Source organism: Canis lupus, chromosome 7, assembly GCF_003254725.2.
Source record: "Canis lupus dingo isolate Sandy chromosome 7, ASM325472v2, whole genome shotgun sequence".
NCBI classification, from domain to species: Eukaryota; Metazoa; Chordata; class Mammalia; order Carnivora; family Canidae; genus Canis; species Canis lupus.
The window spans coordinates 44,521,236-44,539,074 of record NC_064249.1 but is presented as its reverse complement, the minus strand read 5'-3'; the positions used below and the strand labels follow the sequence as shown (position 1 = coordinate 44,539,074).

At 52.7% G+C, this 17,839-nt stretch overlaps 1 protein-coding gene across 2 annotated transcripts in view; it reads left to right on the top strand.

Annotated features, from left to right (window-relative positions):
• Positions 1 to 17,839, top strand: part of RNF165 (ring finger protein 165) — a 105,177-nt gene that overhangs the window by 66,559 nt on the left and 20,779 nt on the right. The window lies entirely within an intron of this gene.

The following is a 17,839-nucleotide window of genomic DNA, read 5'->3' as shown; positions in this document are numbered from 1 at the left end:
CACTTATTCTTTTATCAAACATCTCCTGGGCACCAGTGTGTGCCAGATGCTGGCTGAGCATGGGTGGCAGATGACCAAGACCCTGCCTCCACCCAGGTAAAGAGTTGCTTAGACAAAGCCTTTTGTGGCAAAGGATAGGATGGGAAGTGACAAGTGTCATAAACAAGACGGGCAAATTGCATCCTGCAGATCTCTCCTCGTTCCCAGTGACAGCTCTCTTAGTTTGCATTCCCTGAGCACCCAGTGATTTTAAGGGAGAGAAGCAGAGTAGACAGGAGAGGACAGCTCCACGGAGAGGTAAAGCGAAGCTCGCAGGCAAGAGCTTCAGGTCCAGCACTGGCTGCCAACAGGGTCACTGGCAAGGTGCTGGGGGTTGGGCCAGTTTGCCAAAAGCTGAGCACTGCAGGGGCCTTGGCTGGAGAAAGGAAAAGAGACCTTTATTTCCTAGGGGCCTCTGCACTTGGCCTTTGGTGGTGACATAATGCCACGTGCCTATCATTAATAGGCCACGTGCTTCTGGATCGGGAGATCATTTCTCATTCTTGCAGTTGACAGGGGGTTGCATGGAGCCATTTGCATTCTCTTGCCAATACCCGTTTACCACGGATGCAGTCATTTCAACACACGTTTGTCAAAGTGCCTACTGCGTGCTGGCAGCGAGCCAGACAGTGGACGTCCTGCTTCATGGGGTTGACGTCCTATATGTGTCCTCAACTGTGGCATACCATCCATCGCAGGGAGGCTCACTTGGATCTTAGTGGGGGCCTCTTGAAAAAGTCTTCACATTCCAAAGGGTTGAGGCTGTACTGGTGGAATCTCAGGCACGGGTTAGGTATTTGGGCTGTTCACCCAATGTGACCGTGAAGAGGTGTGCTCAAGAACGAAATCCTTGCCTGTTCGTGCCAACGTGGATGGACCCAGAGGGCATTATGCCACGTGAACTAAGTCAGACAGAGAAAGACAAATAATACCATGTTATTTCACTCACAGGTGGAACCCGAAAAGCAAAACAAGTCAACAAACAAAACCAAACAAAAAGAAACAGACTTAGAAATACAAGAGAACAACTGGTGGTAACAGAGGGGATGGGGGGTTAGGGGACGGGTGGGCGCAATAGGTGAAGGGGATTCAGAGAAGCAAACCTCCAGTTATAGAGGAAGAAAGTCACAGGGATGAAAAGTGCAGCTTAGGGAATACAGGTAATGACATCTGACTAACTTCGTATGGTGACAGAGGGCAACTACCCTTAACATGGGGAGCACTTCCTGTTGTATATGTGGTACCCCTGAAACGAATAATAATATTGCATGTGATATATGCCTTAACTAGAGGGGGGTGTTGTTCGGGGAAACCAGATTCAGCCGAGTAGCCGGACGTGCCTGAGGTATGGCCAGGGGCTGAGCCATGTGTGTCTGTGATCTTCACATCCCCTTGGTCCCAGACTCTTGGTTGCCCACTGGGAGGAGGAGGGCCCGGGGGACCATGGCGTCCAGCCCCCTGGAGTGGCATCAAAGATGCCAAGCTCCCTGGGCTAAAAGCCTCTTGTCAGCAGAGTAATTGGATCTGACTTGCAGCAGGCAGGGAGCAGAGGTATTCAAGTCAGCCGAGCTATTTTTAAATGCCCTCTCTTCCCCAAGTGCAGATCTCAAGCTCAGCGGGAGAGAGTGGCTCAGCTCGGAAGCTTGGGAATCAAAGCACAACTCCTCACCTCTCAACCCGCACCCCCCGCACCCCCACAAGTTTAACCAAAGTTTAAGTCTCCCCACCCTCGTCCTGCAAAATCTCATCTCTTATCGGATTCTGCTACGACCACGTGTCCTGGTTTAGGGAAGGGTGGACTCCAGGGGCCATGGGGTGGAAGGGACATATCCTGGTTTGGGCTGACTGCCCAGCTGCCGGAGGCAGGCCAACGGCCCTGGTGTCTTGGTTGCCTGGCAGCCCCAGAGGCTCACCACCAGGCCAGCGGGCAAACATGTCCCTGCCCGTCTGCTGTCTGCCACTGTCTTTGACTCTTGGTAGCAACTCACAGCTGCCTGTCGGGCTCTGAAGACAGTGGGAGCAAGAGCAGAGAGCAGGTGCCCTCCTGTCACACATCTCTCTGGGAGCTGAGCCCCATGCTGCGTGCAGCCCAGGGTGGTGGAGACGGCTCCAGGGAGGCCAGCCTCTCAGTCCTGGCGCTGCAGAGGCCCCCTCCTTTGTCTGGTTCTTCCCACTTGCTGCACTTCAGCTCCCTAGCAACACACCCCCCCTCGCCCCCTCCCAACCCCCAGCAGCTCCAGGGTGGATGGCAGTGAAGTGCTCCCCTGCCAGGGGATGCAGGGAAGACAGGAAAGGAATTGTTGGTGGTTCTGACAGCCCCTGACTCTTGGGGAAGGACAAGGTCACCTCAGGGAGGAGCTGTGATGGCGATGGAATTGCTGCTAGCAGCCACCATGGAGGGGATGCCTCTAGATGTCACACCTGAGGGTCATGTACCGCTGTGCCCTGTCACAGATGAGGACGCAGAGACCCACAGGGGAGCCCCCTGCCAAGGTCGCTGGCAAATCCTCCCTGTCTCCCTGACAAGGATCCTCAAACCCCCAGCCAGAGTACTCGAGGCCTTGGTTGTTCAGCAATTAGTGAGGCTTCGGCTTCAAACAGTGCAGCTCTCTGAGAGGCTGGAGGTGTTCCAAGCATCTTTCTGCCTTAGCTGGGGACAGGCGGTGGGCAGGGGGGGGGGCCTATGTAAAAGTCCTGTAAAACTTCCTTGCTTGGGGTGGCAGGTCTTGAATTGGGTTTTCAGAATTGCTTGGTTCAAACATTGCAAGCTGGGAACCCCAGCAGGACCTCTTCTCAGAGAGTGACATTAGGATAAGGTGGACTGCCTCGACCCTTGCCAAGGTGACACCCAAAGCAGCACCTTTTCTGAAGCAGTGTCACTCAAGCCCAGCCTCATCTCGAAGGGGGCTGTGTGGTGACACCGAAGGTGCCCTGGGAAGACCCTCTGCACCCCACAACCTGTCCCCTGGTGCCTGAACTCACACCACTGGATGGGCTTCCATTGGCTCTGCAAGCAGTTCTGAGTTGTGGGTTCTGAGTGGGGTCAGAGGACCATCTGTGGCTGTGGAGCCCCCCAGAGTCCTGAGGACCTGAACCCCAGTACTGTTTGTGTTAGCCGTGCCACCTGGGGAAATGTGATGAGCCTGTGTACCTCTGTTGGCTTATCTTTAAACTGGGGAGATGGGGAAGGCCGATCCTAGGGGGAGGAGTAGGAGCTGCAGACCCCATGGGCTGCCCTGGGGACTGGGGTGAGGAAGTGAGAGGACAGAAACAGGGGCGAGGACAACACAGAACATCCACCAACTTGCCCATTTTGCTGTTCTTAACACTAGTATTATTATTATTTTTAAGAGATGCTTCCCATATTTTGAAAACCACACAGGAAGAAAGGATGTACGCAGAGAAAACCACGCCCCCCCCCACCCCCCTGACCCCCGCTTGGGAACCACTGCCATCAGACCTCATGTTGCCTTCCAGAAATCACCTGCCATGCAGACACTCTAATTGCAGACCTTACCTGACGTTACTGCTAGACCCTCAGGCTCTTCTGTGACCGTTTGCTATGACACCCTTCAGGCCAGGCCTCCCAGTGGGGGTCTTTGTACACTTTCCAGAACCCCTTACCCCAGCATGTCTTATCTGAACCCATGACCACCCTTGATGTCAAGATGGCAGTATCCTGAGGCCCCTTTTGCAAGTTGGGAAGCTGAAATTCAGAGAGACTGGGCTACTTGCCTAAGGCCACACTATGAGTAAGACTGGACTTGAATGCACCTTCACCTGGGTGCCAGGACAGAGGTACCCCACTGCTTTCTTGAGGGAAAATGCTCCATTCCCCCTTTTTGTGTTGGGTATAGAGCAGCTATTTAATAAAAAATGATGGACCTGGTGAAGCAGGGCTGCGTGTAGCCCTTGGCCAAGAGGCAAGCCTAATTCCGGCAGGCCAGGGAGCAGGCTGGAACATACACACACACTTACCCCTCCCACACACACACCCCTCAGACTCCAGAAGGGTGAGTGCAGCATGTGGAACCATTTGCTCCTCATGGCTTCCCTTGACTTGGCAGAGAGGGAGGGGTACAGGGGAGCTGGGAAGGGTCATGAGGCCATATTAGGTTTGTTGGGGGTCACTTTGTACCCAGTGAACATTTTCACTCTGTGCTGTCACAGCACTACAGATGGAGAGCATGCACAGCACTGCTGATGGGGACATTGCACAGTGTTGCAGATGAGGAACATTGCACAGCACAGCTGATGGGGAGCATGCACAGCATTGCAGGGGGAGCATTGCATAGCATTGCAGATGGGGAGCATGCACAACACTGCTGATGGGGAGCATTGCACAACATTGCAGATGAGGAACATTGCACAGCATTTGCAGATGAGGAACATTGCACAGTGCTGCAGATGGGGGATATGCACAGCACTGCTGATGGGGAGCACACACAGCATTGCAGATGGGGAGCATTGCAAATTGGGAATCTGCATCAGGACTGCAGGAGAGTATGTGTGGGATCAGGCCTTGATATAAGCACCTCTAAAGAGCCTTGGCAAGATGGGTCTTTATTCTTGGCTCATAGACACCCCTCACTTCAGGTGACACCTGGAGCCCAGGAGATGGGAGCAGGGGCAGTTTCAGGGCCTGGGAGAGCCCTGCATCTCTGCAAAGTGTCCCCTTCCCTGGGCCAGGAGGAGTGTAAGTGACATCAGTTAATGCTGTGGGAAACCGAAGGCAGTGACCTTACCTATGATTAGCTTATGGGGGCATCCTCATCGATGTTCTTGGCCTTATTTTGATGGTGCAGACAATGAAAGAAAGAGAGGCTCGGCAGGAGGACACTAGGCTCTAAATCCCCAGCCCTGGGCCAAGTGATGTTGGTAAGTCTCTCTAACCCTCCAAGCCTCAATTTCTTCATCTCTAAGATGGGGCCAATCCCCACAATTCCTTGTGCTGGGTGGTTGTGAGGGTCAATTAGGGAAGTGCTTTTCTAAGAGGTGACACGATGCACTGACAATACTGTCGGCCTCATGGAGGCACCGAAGTGGAGCTCCTGAGGGAAGTAGAGCACCTGGGGTGGAGGAAAGATAAGCAGGGAGGCCGAACACGGTGCCCGAAGCCCTGGGAGCGGACAGCGACCTCGGATGGCAGAGTCAGGACGTGCTGTGCCGCGCCAGCTGGCTACTCAGGGCTGGGGGACTGCCCTCAGCCTTTTTGACTTTGCTGTTGGCGTTTTCCCTGCTAATTAACATGTCTTGGGGGTGGAGAGCAGGAAAAACACAACACAATTGATTTGTCTCTTTGCCAGCACATCTGGGGAAAGGCTGGGAGTGGGAGGTCAAAAAACAGGCTAAAAATCAGTGCTTCACATTCTGGAGGAAGCCTGTGGCTCTGCGGGTTTCGGGTCTCCATTGCTGTCGCTGGTGAAGGCACCCCGAAGTCAGGTTCGACGGCGGACTCTGGGGGCAGAGAGGAGGCACTGAAAGCTGTCTTGGCTTTGTCAGGGGAAGGGCGATGCGGGGACCTGGCTGGTGCTTAGGGGGCCAAGTGAGAAGTCACTCACGCATCTACGCATCCATCGCCCGTCACCCGGTGAGGGTTCATCCAGCCGGCCCTCTCCCAGGTGCGCCGGGTGTTTCAGGGAGACGTGAGGCTTTTGCTCTCTAGGCATCCAGACTAACTCAACCCTGAGTCCCCGCATCGACGAATGGCAGCATCATCTGTACCAGCTCGCTGGTTTCTGTAAAACCACCCTTCTAAAGCTTGGCTTCCAAACAACTGTTTCTTCAGCTCCCGGTTCAGTGGGATCATAACCTGGGTGGAGCTCAGTGGGGACCTCTGGTCTTCCCTGGGCTGGGCCATCCACCTGTGGTGGGCTGGGATGGGCTGGCCTAGGATGGCCCCAGCCAGGAGAGCTTTCCCGGCTCCACGTGGCCCTCATCCTCCCGTGGGTTAGCCTGGGCTTGTTTATGTGGGAGAAGCCAGGATCCAAGAGCATGGAGATGGGCAACGTCTCTTTATTAAAGCCCGGCCTCAGGACAGGTGTGATGTCACTTTCACTACATTCTATTGGCCAAAGTTAGACACGTGGCCGAACCCAGCTTTAAGGGGTAGAGGGAAAAAACCTCTGCCTCTCCATGGGATGAGGGACAAATCCTGCCTACACCCCCAGGGGGAGTTGGGGGCCACTGTTTTGAATGGTCAGTCACACAATCTTGGTCGCACAGGACTGAAGCTCTGGAGTCCTTGCCCTCTGCCTCCTAGTCCATGTCTAGTCCATCAGCGAATCTGGTTGCTTCTACACCTGACATATATTTAGAATCCGACCACCCCTGCCTCCCTCTGCCACATTCCCACCCATCATCTCTTTCTGGGCCCTGCTGCTTCTCTTTTATTCCTATGGCTTGTTCTTGACACAGCAGCCAGAGCGAGCCATATCTTAGCACTTCCCTGCTCAGACACCCCCTTTGGCTCCTAATTTCACTTGGAGTAAAAGCCACCATCCAATAGTGGCCAACAAGAGTCCACGCCATCTGTTCTCTGATCTCCCAATATCCATCTCTCCTTAACTCCTAGCACTCTCCCCTACCTCACTCTGTTCCACCCACACTGGCCTCTAGATGGTTTTCCGAGTGCCAGGCTTCTCTCACCACAGGGCCTTTGCACTGCAGACCCATTTGTAGGAAAGCTCTTCTCCCAGATATCGTTTGCTCAAAGCTCAGCCCTTCAGCTCTAAAATTGAAACATTCCCCTTCTGTTCATCCTCCTTCCTTGCTTCAGTTTTCTCCATGGATCTTATCAACATCATCACTAAATGACACACTTTTTTATATATCTACTTAGTGTCTAGACCAACACTGTGCAACAGAAATACAATGTAAGACATATATATAATTGGATTTTTTTTCTAGCAGCCACAGTAAAAAAGTAAAAAGAAACCGGTGACATTTGTGTTAATAATAATCCATGATTTAATTCAATATATCCAAAATGTATCATTTCAACATATAATTCGTTTGAAAGTTGTTAGTTTTTCATTTTTGTTTTTACATGATTTCATTTGTACTAGGTCTTCAAAGTCTGGTGCATATTTGACACCAGCGGTCTGTATCACCGTAGACCAGCCATGTTTCACACCCTGAATTGTCCTATGCGGTGCCAATACCAGATAATACAGAATGAGACCCCAATCCCACGATGGCGAGGCTTTTCAATTGTTTTATTCAGAGCTGCATCCCTAGCACTTAGAACAGCGCCTGGCCCATGAGAGGCACACAGCAAATATCGGGTGAATCAGTCAAGTTTGGAACCAAATGCACGTAGGTGGCTGGATAGTCTGAGACCCAGCAAAGGGCTACTTACCGTCTGCCTGTCTTCATTCTCAAGCCTGCTAGGCAGAGCTGCGAAGGAGGTAAAGACAGACTTCCCCTCCTAGCCCTGCCACTTCATTCAGCACCTCCGTGCTTCTCCATCCTCTCTGGACACACTGAATACTCCGCATGGTCACTCACGCTGAACATCAGGGACTTCACGTGTTACCCTCTTGGGGACAATTGCATCCTAAAAGCAAGAGTGTCAGGGAGCAATGTTTAATCCAAGGCATCACCTCCCTCCCGGGAGCTTTTGGCTCCAGTGGAACGCTATTACTGGGCCGTGAATCTCTTCATTGTCCCTGGGTTCAACCCCAGGAGTAGGAGGCCAGCCGCAGTGCCTTTGTCGGCAAGGAGCCCTGGGGTGGCCTGGTGCTGGGTGCCCTGTCTGGAGCATGCCAGGGACCATGCCATGGACCAACTGTGGACCATGCCTGTTGGCTTGATGGGGAGAGAAGGGGGCTTGGGAGGAGTGGGTGCAGGGCTCATTCCCTGTGAGGCACCTTCCCTGGTGGGGTGGTCTGGTGTCCACCCTGCCAGGTGAGCGGAGCCACTACTGGCTCATTCTGCATAAGGCAAGGCTGCAGCCCAGAGCTATGAAGCCAGGTGCCTCTGTTGGCCTCCTGAGGGCTTGTATGGGACCCTCCTCCATGGGAGCCGGCGTAGTCTGGGCCTGTGGGGCTGGCTCTTGGGCCAGCTGGGGTGACCTAATCGAAGGGACGGTGGCCTGAAATAAGTACACAGGAGACCACGTGATGAGCTGAATGCCTGGGGAAGGCCAGTGGGTGGAGGGAGGCAGGGGCTCTCACAGACCAAGCCTGTGGCAGCCGAGAGGCCAATAGGGTCACTGGAGGGGACCTGAGATGGGCCTTTGCTACTGGGGAGGCATCTGGGGTCCACTAGTTGTGAGATCCCTATAGCTCTGCTTTTCCCTAGGCATCTTCTCCCTCCTCCCTCTCCCTCCTCCCTCACAGTATATCCCATCTGTCCTCCCAGCCTTCCCCCCATCTCCTGTGCTCCCTTCTCCCCTCCCCGGTAGTTCAACCAAAGGCTTCTGTCCCTCCCTCCTTTGTCTCTGTCTCGCTCACACACCACACCCCAGGGTGCTGGCCGAGGAGGCGCCCACGAGCAGTAAGTGCGTCTGGCTCCCTCTGAAAGCAAGCAGATGCCCACCCACTGATGCGACTTGATTTCAGGAGCCTGGGGAGGCCAACGACTCCCCCAGTGCCTGGCCCCCCTGGCCTCCCTCCGAAACCCCACAGTCAGAACTGTGATCCTGCCAAAACACACCTGCTTCTGAGGAAGGCCCTGGTCTAAACTCTATCTACACTCTTCTGAGGAGGAGCATGCGGGAGCACTTATCAGAGCAGAAAGAAATGTCCTGCTGGGAGCCGGGGCACAGAGGAGTGGTGCTCCCCACAGCCTGTCCTGGGCGCTCGCAGGGCTGCTGGTCACCCCTGTGTGCGTGCAGCGTGTGTTCTGTGAACCCCGGTAGGAAGCGTCCCTCACGGCAGCTAGCTGCACCTGGCCTGCCTGCCGGGCCTGGGCAGTGCTAGCGCCACCACGTCCAGGTCCAGGTAGCGCCCTAGCGCTTCGTGAAAGTCGTAGGGGTTTGGTTGTTGTTTTGAAGAAAATTTACTGGAGTATGAGGAATGCGAGAAGAGCACGTGACTCGTGACCTAGGCGTCCCTGCACGAGGTTTACAAAAGTGAACCAGTGCCATCGGCAGGATGGACCCCTACTTCCCGAGGCCAGGAGCGCAGGAGGAGGGGTGTCATGCTGGGTCTGAAACTTCTTCTTCTGCGTGAGTGGGTTGTGGTTCACAGCGACCACCTCGCAGGCTGGGCCACCCGCAACCAAGCTGGACTTGCACCTGCCTTTCTGTCCGCGATGCTGTCCATGGGTGTCCTTCGGGCAAGGCACCCAGGCTAATGTGCTGGGGGCACTACCAAAGCTCTTAGCAAGGTGCTACTTCCTACGTGTTCAAATGTTCATATTCATTCATTCATTCATTCATTCATTCATTCAGCAAGGTCTTACTATACATTAGGATCTGTGCCAGGCACTACGAATATAGGTAAATGACATAGACCCAGGCCCCGCCCTCATGTAGTGAGGTCCCCTGACCATAAATGCCCTCCGCAAAATGCCCTCTTATGAGTGTGCTGGGAATGTTTTTATAGCCTTCTTCAGCATTGGATGGAGAAAAGGCATATCCTGGGATGGATGATATCTGGAAGACAGCCCTATTCTCCATAGGTGGTTTTTGTCTGCTGGGCACTCTGTTCCAAGGCTCCCTGCCCCTACTCCTGGCCACCCCCCCGCGGGGGGGGGGGGGCGGGTAGCAACAGGAACTAAACACTGGTCTTTTGCAGCTTGTTGGAAGTATGTGATTTAATTGTCTCCCTTCCAGGGCAAGTAGGCTTCCTTAGGATGGAAATTCCCCTCCCAGCAGTGGTTTGAGAGCCTGGAATTCAGTTCCTTGGAAGAAGCTGAGCTTTTCATTAGGGATCAAAGACTGGCCCAGGGGAAGCATTCACAGAGCTGCTCTGGGCTGGGGAGGACCCCTTTGGGCATATCACTTCCTTCCCAGGCTCTGTTGGTCTGGGAACCAAACCCTGGAGAGGGAAGAAAGGAGATCTCTAGCAGCCCAAAGAGCTGAGCTGGGGACTAGGCCTCCTGGGGTTGATCAGACCAGAGCAGAAGAGGTTAAACCAATTTACCTGGGTGAGGTAAGGGAGCTGGGTTCTGGTCGGATGGCCCACTTTCCCTCTTTTTCATCTCTGATTTGTCTGGTCTGCCATCAAGTACTCAGCTCCTGAAGTCTACCCCGGACTCCTGGTCCACGGTTCAAGACTCCCCACAACTTATTCCCCCTATCCCCATCTTTCCTGTATTGTCTCCCCAAGTGTTGTGTCCTGCGTCTGACCGGATCACAAAGGATGCGTTTCTGGTCATACGGATCTTGGATGTGGCCCTGGCTGTAGAAATCAGTGTGGACCATTGGGAGGCTCAGCAGATGCAAGAATACTGAGCTGTATCAGCAGAGGAGAGAGGAGGCCCCTGGGGGTCACATGGAGTAGAACAGGGAGTCTGACTGGGGGAGAGGAGGCCCCTGGGGGGCTCACATCTCCTCCTCGCACCCGGACGCAGGCCTCCACACTTTGCCCTGCTATGGAAGCACCCAAGGGGCTGGGAACATGGGACAAGCCCTTGGCATTTTCTTGGACCAGTGGGGAGGCCCAAGTGGACTGGACCATGCTTAAGAATCTCAATCAGCATGGCTATTCCTCAGCCTGTCTTGCCTCCAGGGGCACCGGCAGCCGGTCCCTTGTGTCATGGTTACCTCCTTAGGGAGGAATATGCTTTCTCCTGGGAGCATCTGGGGAGACAGAGGGGGGTGAGGCAGGGGAGGTGGGACGACCTGGCTGCAGTAGATCATTCCCAATCAGCGCCTGCCCTGGACAGGTGTGTTCCCCTCTGCAAGTACCTTGTGGGGACATGCATAGGCATGTGGAGACTTGGGTGCTGAGAGGGGGATCACAGTGCTCGAGCAGGGAGAGAGCATGCTCCCGAGGCCCCCAGCCCAGCTCAGATATCACTGCCCCGAAGCCCTTGGATAGGACACTCCGCATTTCCCCCTTTGGGGCTCTCGTCTGTTCCACAGGGCTAGCCACTCTCTGAGGATCACTTAGCTTGAATATTCGATGATTCCACAATTCATTGAATATTCCTATTTTCTTACTAGCTAAAAATGTAATCTTTACCTTTTCTGAGATAAGGAGGGTCTCTCTTCTCCTTCCTTCCTTCCTTCCTTCCTTCCTTCCTTCCTTCCTTCCTTCCTTCCTTCCTTCCTTTTCTTCCTTCCTTCCTTCCCCCTTTCTTCCCTGTCTTCCCCCATCTTCCTTTTTCCTCTTCCCTTTTGTTCTCTCATTATCTATTTCCCTCTCCCCTCCCAAACCTTGGAAGATTCCTAAGCCCCTTCTAAGAACAAAGGGCATCTACTGCGTTGTATTTGCCCCAAAAGCACTCACTTCACATCTTTTTTGGGAGGTAAAATTTGCCCAACAATGAAATGTCAAGTAGAAGAGGGGAACACCACAGTGAAATGGGGAGGGTATCTCCTGTGGCTGGGAAGGCCCTGGAACGCTCTGAGGGACAGGCATCTGCCCCGGGGTAGTCCAGGCTATAGTGGCATGGCAGTCTGAGTAGATTGAGGAGCAGAATGGCCATAAAGGGCTGAGGCAGGCAAGGCCCCTGAGGGTCTGGGAGGGGTAAGAGGGAAGGTCACACGGGGCAAGGAGAGAGAGAGAGAGAGAGAGAGAGAGAGAGAGAGAGAGAGAGGCCAGGAGGAGGAATCTGGGCAGGGAATGCTCAGAATTGGGCTTTAGGATAACGTGGTAGCCCTTTGGAAGGTGGGTTTTGAAGGTCAGCCCCGGGCTGCCCTGCTTCTCACTGCACTGAGCCTGCTTCAGATGCTGGGCATCACACGGATCCCAACAGAGGCTGCAGCAGGAGATGTGGGGCTGGGTTTCCAGTTGGGGGCCCTTGGGGGCCAGCACAGCAGTCAGTCCACAAACATCTTCTGGTGCTTTCCACTTGGCTTCCCAGGGAGCAAACTGAGAGGCTTGGTGGGAAGAAGCTCATGGCCTCAGGCAGCTGAGACCTTCTAGCAGGTGTATAGGATCACGTGTCGTCATTGTGGGTCACAAGTCTAGGAAACTAAGGCCCAGAGATGTCTGATGTCCTGTCTGGGTCTGACGGCAAGTGGAGGCACCCTGACCTCTAGGACTTTGGCTTTGAAGCCAGAGAAGACTGGTTTGCTTTGCTGCTCAAGAGCAGGCTTTTTGGAAAGGAGTCAACTCTGACCCCAGCCCAGGCTTCTGGGAAAGGGCTCAGTGGGGACCAGATTTCCAGCTGTTTCCCATCCTCTTTCTCCCCCACCCAGCCCTGGGACCCTGAGGAGGGAGTCTCGGGGCATCCCCTCCCTTCTGACTCTGTGGGCCCCGCTCAGCACCCCTCTCCACCCCACCGCCTATTCTGCCTCCAACTCTGAGGGAGGGTGATGCTGGGTCAGTGAGCTGTGGGACAGTGGGAACCTGATACCCTGAGAACTGGCCGGGAGAGGCTGGGACGCGCCAGGCCGGCGTCCCCGGAGACCTGGAGGGTTTGGGTCCCGTCTTACGCTCCCAGGGTCCCATCTCTCTGGGAGGAGCAGGGGAGCTTCCCTGGTCAGCTGGGAGACTCTGCCCCAGGGCCTGTGGGCAGCCCTTGTGCCCGAGCCACCCGCTAGCAGCTGCTATCACCAGGGGCCCCTGCATGCGCAGCAGCGCAGGGCGAGGAGGTGTCACCTTCCCACCATTGCCTTTGTCCTGTTCCCCTTCCCTCTTTGTCTGAGGGTGTGCAGGTGGTGTCTTTGGGCCCTGGACTCTTGGGGATGACAGCTCCTTTACTTCAGGGCGAACATGTTGATCCAGAGGAGAAAGCAGCTAGAACATTTCTCCCACTCAGGAGGCTTTCTGCTCTGGAGAGCTTCTGTTAGGCCTCATGGCTCTGCTGTCTCCGTCACTGTCGCTGGTACTCTGACTCGTTGGCCTAGGCCTGGCCCTGAGGCTGCCCCCTGACCCCTCCAGGCCCTTGACTGTGCCCCTAGGCCCGAACTCACAGACTGGCCTCGTTTCTGCACCACCCTCCTCCTTGGGAGGACCCCTCATGGCCACCTCTGCTCAGGAAGCCTCCTAGTTCCCTGGGCTCTGTGCCTTCCTTCCTGTTGACAATTTGCTTTCAGGAAAGACCTTGGTTCAGATTTCTGCTCTGTCCTTTCCCAGATAAGGGTCAGTGAGCCTTTCAGAGACTTGGGGCCTCTGTCACTGTTACCTGTGCCCACCGTGCCCCCAGCCCTTAGCCCCAGAGTCCTTGGCTTCCCCCCACCTTTCCCTCCCCTGTGGGGCTGTCCCCAGATCCACCCACTCTCCAGCTGCCAGTCTGTTCGGGCTCCCAGCCCACGAGGCACAAGTCAGTCACCAATCCCCAGGCTTTTGTGGAGCACCTGCTGTGTCCCACGTGTGCCAGGTGGGTGGGCATGGGCGAGCCCCGCACCATGTGCTTCCCCTGCTGCAGCTGTGTAGGGCTAGACCGGGGCGGGGGCTCCCTCCCGAGCTCTGCCCCACCTTACCCAGGCCCGGGGGTCCCTCCGCTGGAAGGAGCTTGCTCCTAGTCAACTCTCAGCTACGAGCACTGGTTTTCTGAATTCAAAGATGCACACATTTTTCTTCCATTTCCAAAACTAATATGTGTCCTATACTTGGTGTGTTTCTTTGGTGGGGTGCCTTGTTGGTGGGAGCTCCTTCATGCTCCCCACTCTCTCAAAAGGTTATTTCACTCTTGCTGAAGCTCGCAATCGATGGCATTTCAGCCTTGAGGAAGTATGATAAGTGGATAGTGTAATCAGGGACATCTGGAGATAATTTTTTTTAACCAAAGGGAGTAACTCTAATGGGAAAAATTGTGGGTTGTCTATTGATGGGGGCATTTTGGGATGTAAGTGCTGTTCAGAAGTCACTGATCATTGGCTTGTCACAGGCCCAGATATTCTATGCTGAGAATTCACTGCTCCCGTCTTAGAGACTGGTTAGAATAGCTATTCTCTGCTCCTTTCACAGACCCTAAATGACAGAGGATGGAGGAGAGCCCCGGGTCCCTGAATGGCTGTCTCCCAGCTTTAATTCCCTCCTGGGAAGGGATGCTAAGACTCAGAATCCTCTGGGGATGGAGGGAGAGGGACCCAAAGTCCCAGAATGGAAGTCAAAGGGGCTTTGCAGGTAGAAACTGCCTGAAATATGGGACAAATGGACACTTTGGTTCCCTTTTCTCACTTTGGTTCATGGACAAATGAACAGGCCAGAAGAGCAGACAGGGCACTTTCTCTTCCTTCCCAGGGCACCACCTAGAGGGTCCAGGTGGCAGGAGAGCACAGCCTCTTTGGGCTGGGGGGGTCAGTGGGCCCTCTTCCTAATGGGCCTTCATGGAAATCTGAAGACTCCCCTCATAGAGTGGGCACCCTGATGGCAGGATGCTGGGCAGCCTGGCCCACGCTGTCCCCACCAAGCCACAGCTTCCAAACCTGGAGCTCACCTGGTCCTTCCTGTCATTCCCGTTTCCTCTCAATTTCGAACCAGTCTGCCATCAACCAGTCTCAGGGCTACCAGTCTCTGGAGAGGCTGTCCCTCCCTCAGACCCTCTGACAATCAGCCAGCAGGTCTTCACTGAATGCCAGCTCCCAGATAGGTGCGTGGGGATCCAGAAACAGTAAGACACGAAGCTCAGCCAGCTGGGGGTGGCAAGTGTGAAGACACAGCTCAAGGTATCCCCTGCCAGGTGCCAAAAGAGTGGTGCAGATAGGGCGTTCTCCAGGAGCTCAGAGGAGGTGGTGGGCAGGGGAGGCATTTTGAGAAGAGCTAAGAGGTGACCTTTAAAGATGAGGAAGGCAGCTGGTGACACGTGAGCAAGGGCCCCTCAGTGGGAATGTGTGTGATGTGTCTGGAATTTTGGGTTGACCAGCCTTCTTCTCTTCTGATGGTCAGGCGTGACAACAGGTGGTGGAGTGAGGGAGAAGGGGAATCTAGTGTCTGCTTGCTCTGGCCAGGCTCTGGGATTCAACAAAGCCAGAATTCAATGGGCGGAGAGGCCCTACTTATCCAGAATGTTGGTAGAAATTACCCTTCTAGAAGATTCTTTCCTAGCTCATTTGAGGGCAGTCAGAAATTCTTCTTATTTTCATTTGGATTTATAAGTAGTTGTTTTTAAAAAATCTATCGATGATGTGCACATCATTTACAAAGTTGAAAAGCACCGAGACACAAGCTACAGGTGGTAATGTGTCCGCCCCTTGCCCTCCCCTATAGCCCAATGCTCAACACATGCCCACCTGTCTTTGGGTATCTACTTCCCGAAATACATAAATTACTAAGTAACTTTCTAAATAATCTCTTATAATGCTATTTGTTGATTTTTCCATTTTGACATAATATATTTTATTCTTCTTAAGAGAGAAGCGTCCTTTTCCATTCCAACATAGTTTGTTAATGTTAGTTTTATTATTCATAGATAAATATTGCTCACTGCCGAAACAAGCAGTGCATAATAATTACACTTCCTTGCACAACTTTTTCTTTCCTTGGAGGTAATAACTACCTTTTATTTTACTTTATTTTATTCTTTGGCTGCCTTGCTTTTTATGACATTTGTATAAATTCTTACCAAATTCTCCATCAAATTGCAAAATTCCTTCAAATACTATGCTTGAGTGGCTAAAATCTCTCAGTAATCCTATCGTTTCCATCCCTGCCTCCAAGACACCCTCTTGGAGCACCCATCCTCCTGTTGTCCTCTGAAATGGTGGCTGGAGTCCCTGCCCAGCTTGGGAAAGCCCATGTCTTTCAAGTGCTTATCCCCTATTTTTTGCTCCTCTCTCTGGGTTTATGACTGAGAAAGGGTGCCGAGAAGGTTGTTTGTTTTGAGACCCTGCATGTTTGAAATGTCTTTATTCTATTCTCAGACTAGATCAATCAATAGTTCGGCTGGGCATGAGGTCCTCGGTAGAAATCTTCTTTCCCCTCAGTACCTTGAAGGCAGTTGCTCTACTGTGTTCATGCTCTTGAAAAATCTCATGCTGTTTGTCCTCCTGACTCTTTGTGTGGCCCCTGTTTGCTTTCTCTCTGGAAAGTGTGAGAATCATCTTTGCTCCTACAGTTTGGACACTTCACAGATTCCTCAGGGTGGGGTTCTTCTCCCATCTATTTTGCTGCACACTCAGAGAGTCTCTTCTATCTAGAAACTCAGATCGTCAGTTTTGGGAAATATTTTTTGCAATATTTTTCATAATCTCTTCCCCATTGTTTCCTCCATCTTTTCTCTCTCACTAGTCACGTATGGAACCTTCCAACCCACCCTTCTGTATTTATATTGGTTTTCTCCTATTTCTCATCTCTTGGTTTTCTTGTTCTGCTTCCTGGGAAATTTCCCCAGCTTTATCTTCCATTCTTCTGTTTTTAATTTCCAACAGCTCTCTTTCTTGTTTTCTCATAGCTCCTTTTAAAAAAGCTTCTTGTTTCATGGATCCAATATTTTATTTCTCAGAGAATATTCATCATAGTGTTTTGAAGTTTATTTTTTTCCTGGTCCATGTGTTACCTGTGTTCCTTTGAGTTCTTTTTCTTTTCTTCTTTTTAAAATTTGATATATTCTCTCTGTTTTCATCCAGGAGTCTTCCTCAGAGACTGGTTACCCTTGGGCTTATCTGTTCATAGTGATGAGTAGGTCACTAAAGCTGTCTGGAAATTGTGCATAAGTGTGTGTGTGTGTGTGTGTGTGTACTTTTAAATTTATGGGCTTCATTAGAGTGGCCAATGGGGGAACCCAACCATTTTACTAGAGCACTCCCAACCAGAAGTATCTATAGAGCGCTTTCTGGGATCAGTTTCCAGTGTGCTAGGTGACAGTGCTTTCAGAACCAAGTGGCAGAAAGGGGTGCCCCTGTTTGAACATGCTGCTGCACACCTGCCCTCCTCTATTGGAGCCTGTCTGGCCCAGTTTCCCTACAAAATGTCAGGGTGGGGTAGGTAGTCTGTGCTTCCATGGGAAAGGGGAGAAGCCCCAGACAGAACTGGTCCTCATACAGACTTATAATGGGTGGCCCTCTCTCCTGCCTTCCAAAGTAGCCAGCACCTCCAATTCCTGGCCTTTCCAGCATGGGTGGAAAGATCTGTCCACTTCTTGTTGACCACCCCTTCGGTAGGTGTTGGGTTTCCGGTTTCTCAGTTCTGCTAATTCCTCCATCTGCTTTCCATCTTCCAAAAATCTGCTGACATCTGTTGCCTGCGCGTGTCACTTCTACTGTTCTCTCCGTCCTTATCTATTTATCTTGTTATGCCTTTGCTCTCATTTCAGTGGGGTCTGGAAAGAGCAGATATGTATTGAACCTGCCATGTCTGGCAGGAAGCCCCTGGAAACGTTTCTAAAGTGCCAAGTCCTTTCTCTCTCTTGTCTTAGTAAAGGACCCCCATGGTGAAAGCTGGATCATTCCCCATGGAGAAAATATTTCATTTTTATTTAAATAAAAGTGACTTTTTGGATTCTCCTTGCTCACAAACTACATGGGAAACAATGTCTGCTTGTTTTGTCTCTGGAAATCAGAGCTCCCTATGGGCTGGGTCCTTGGCTAGGCTGGACTCTGTTTTCTGCAGGTGGCATCTCCTAAAAGGGGCAGTAGGGCCAATGAAGTTGCATGGGAGGAGTCTAATTTAGGAAACCCCAACTGCCTTCAGGGGCCTTACAACGCCTTTAACAAGTAGTTCATTTTTCTGCTCGCTGCGCAGAACAATACCCCCCCCCCACCCCCCGCCCCCCGCAGGCCGCACAGAGCCTCCACCTG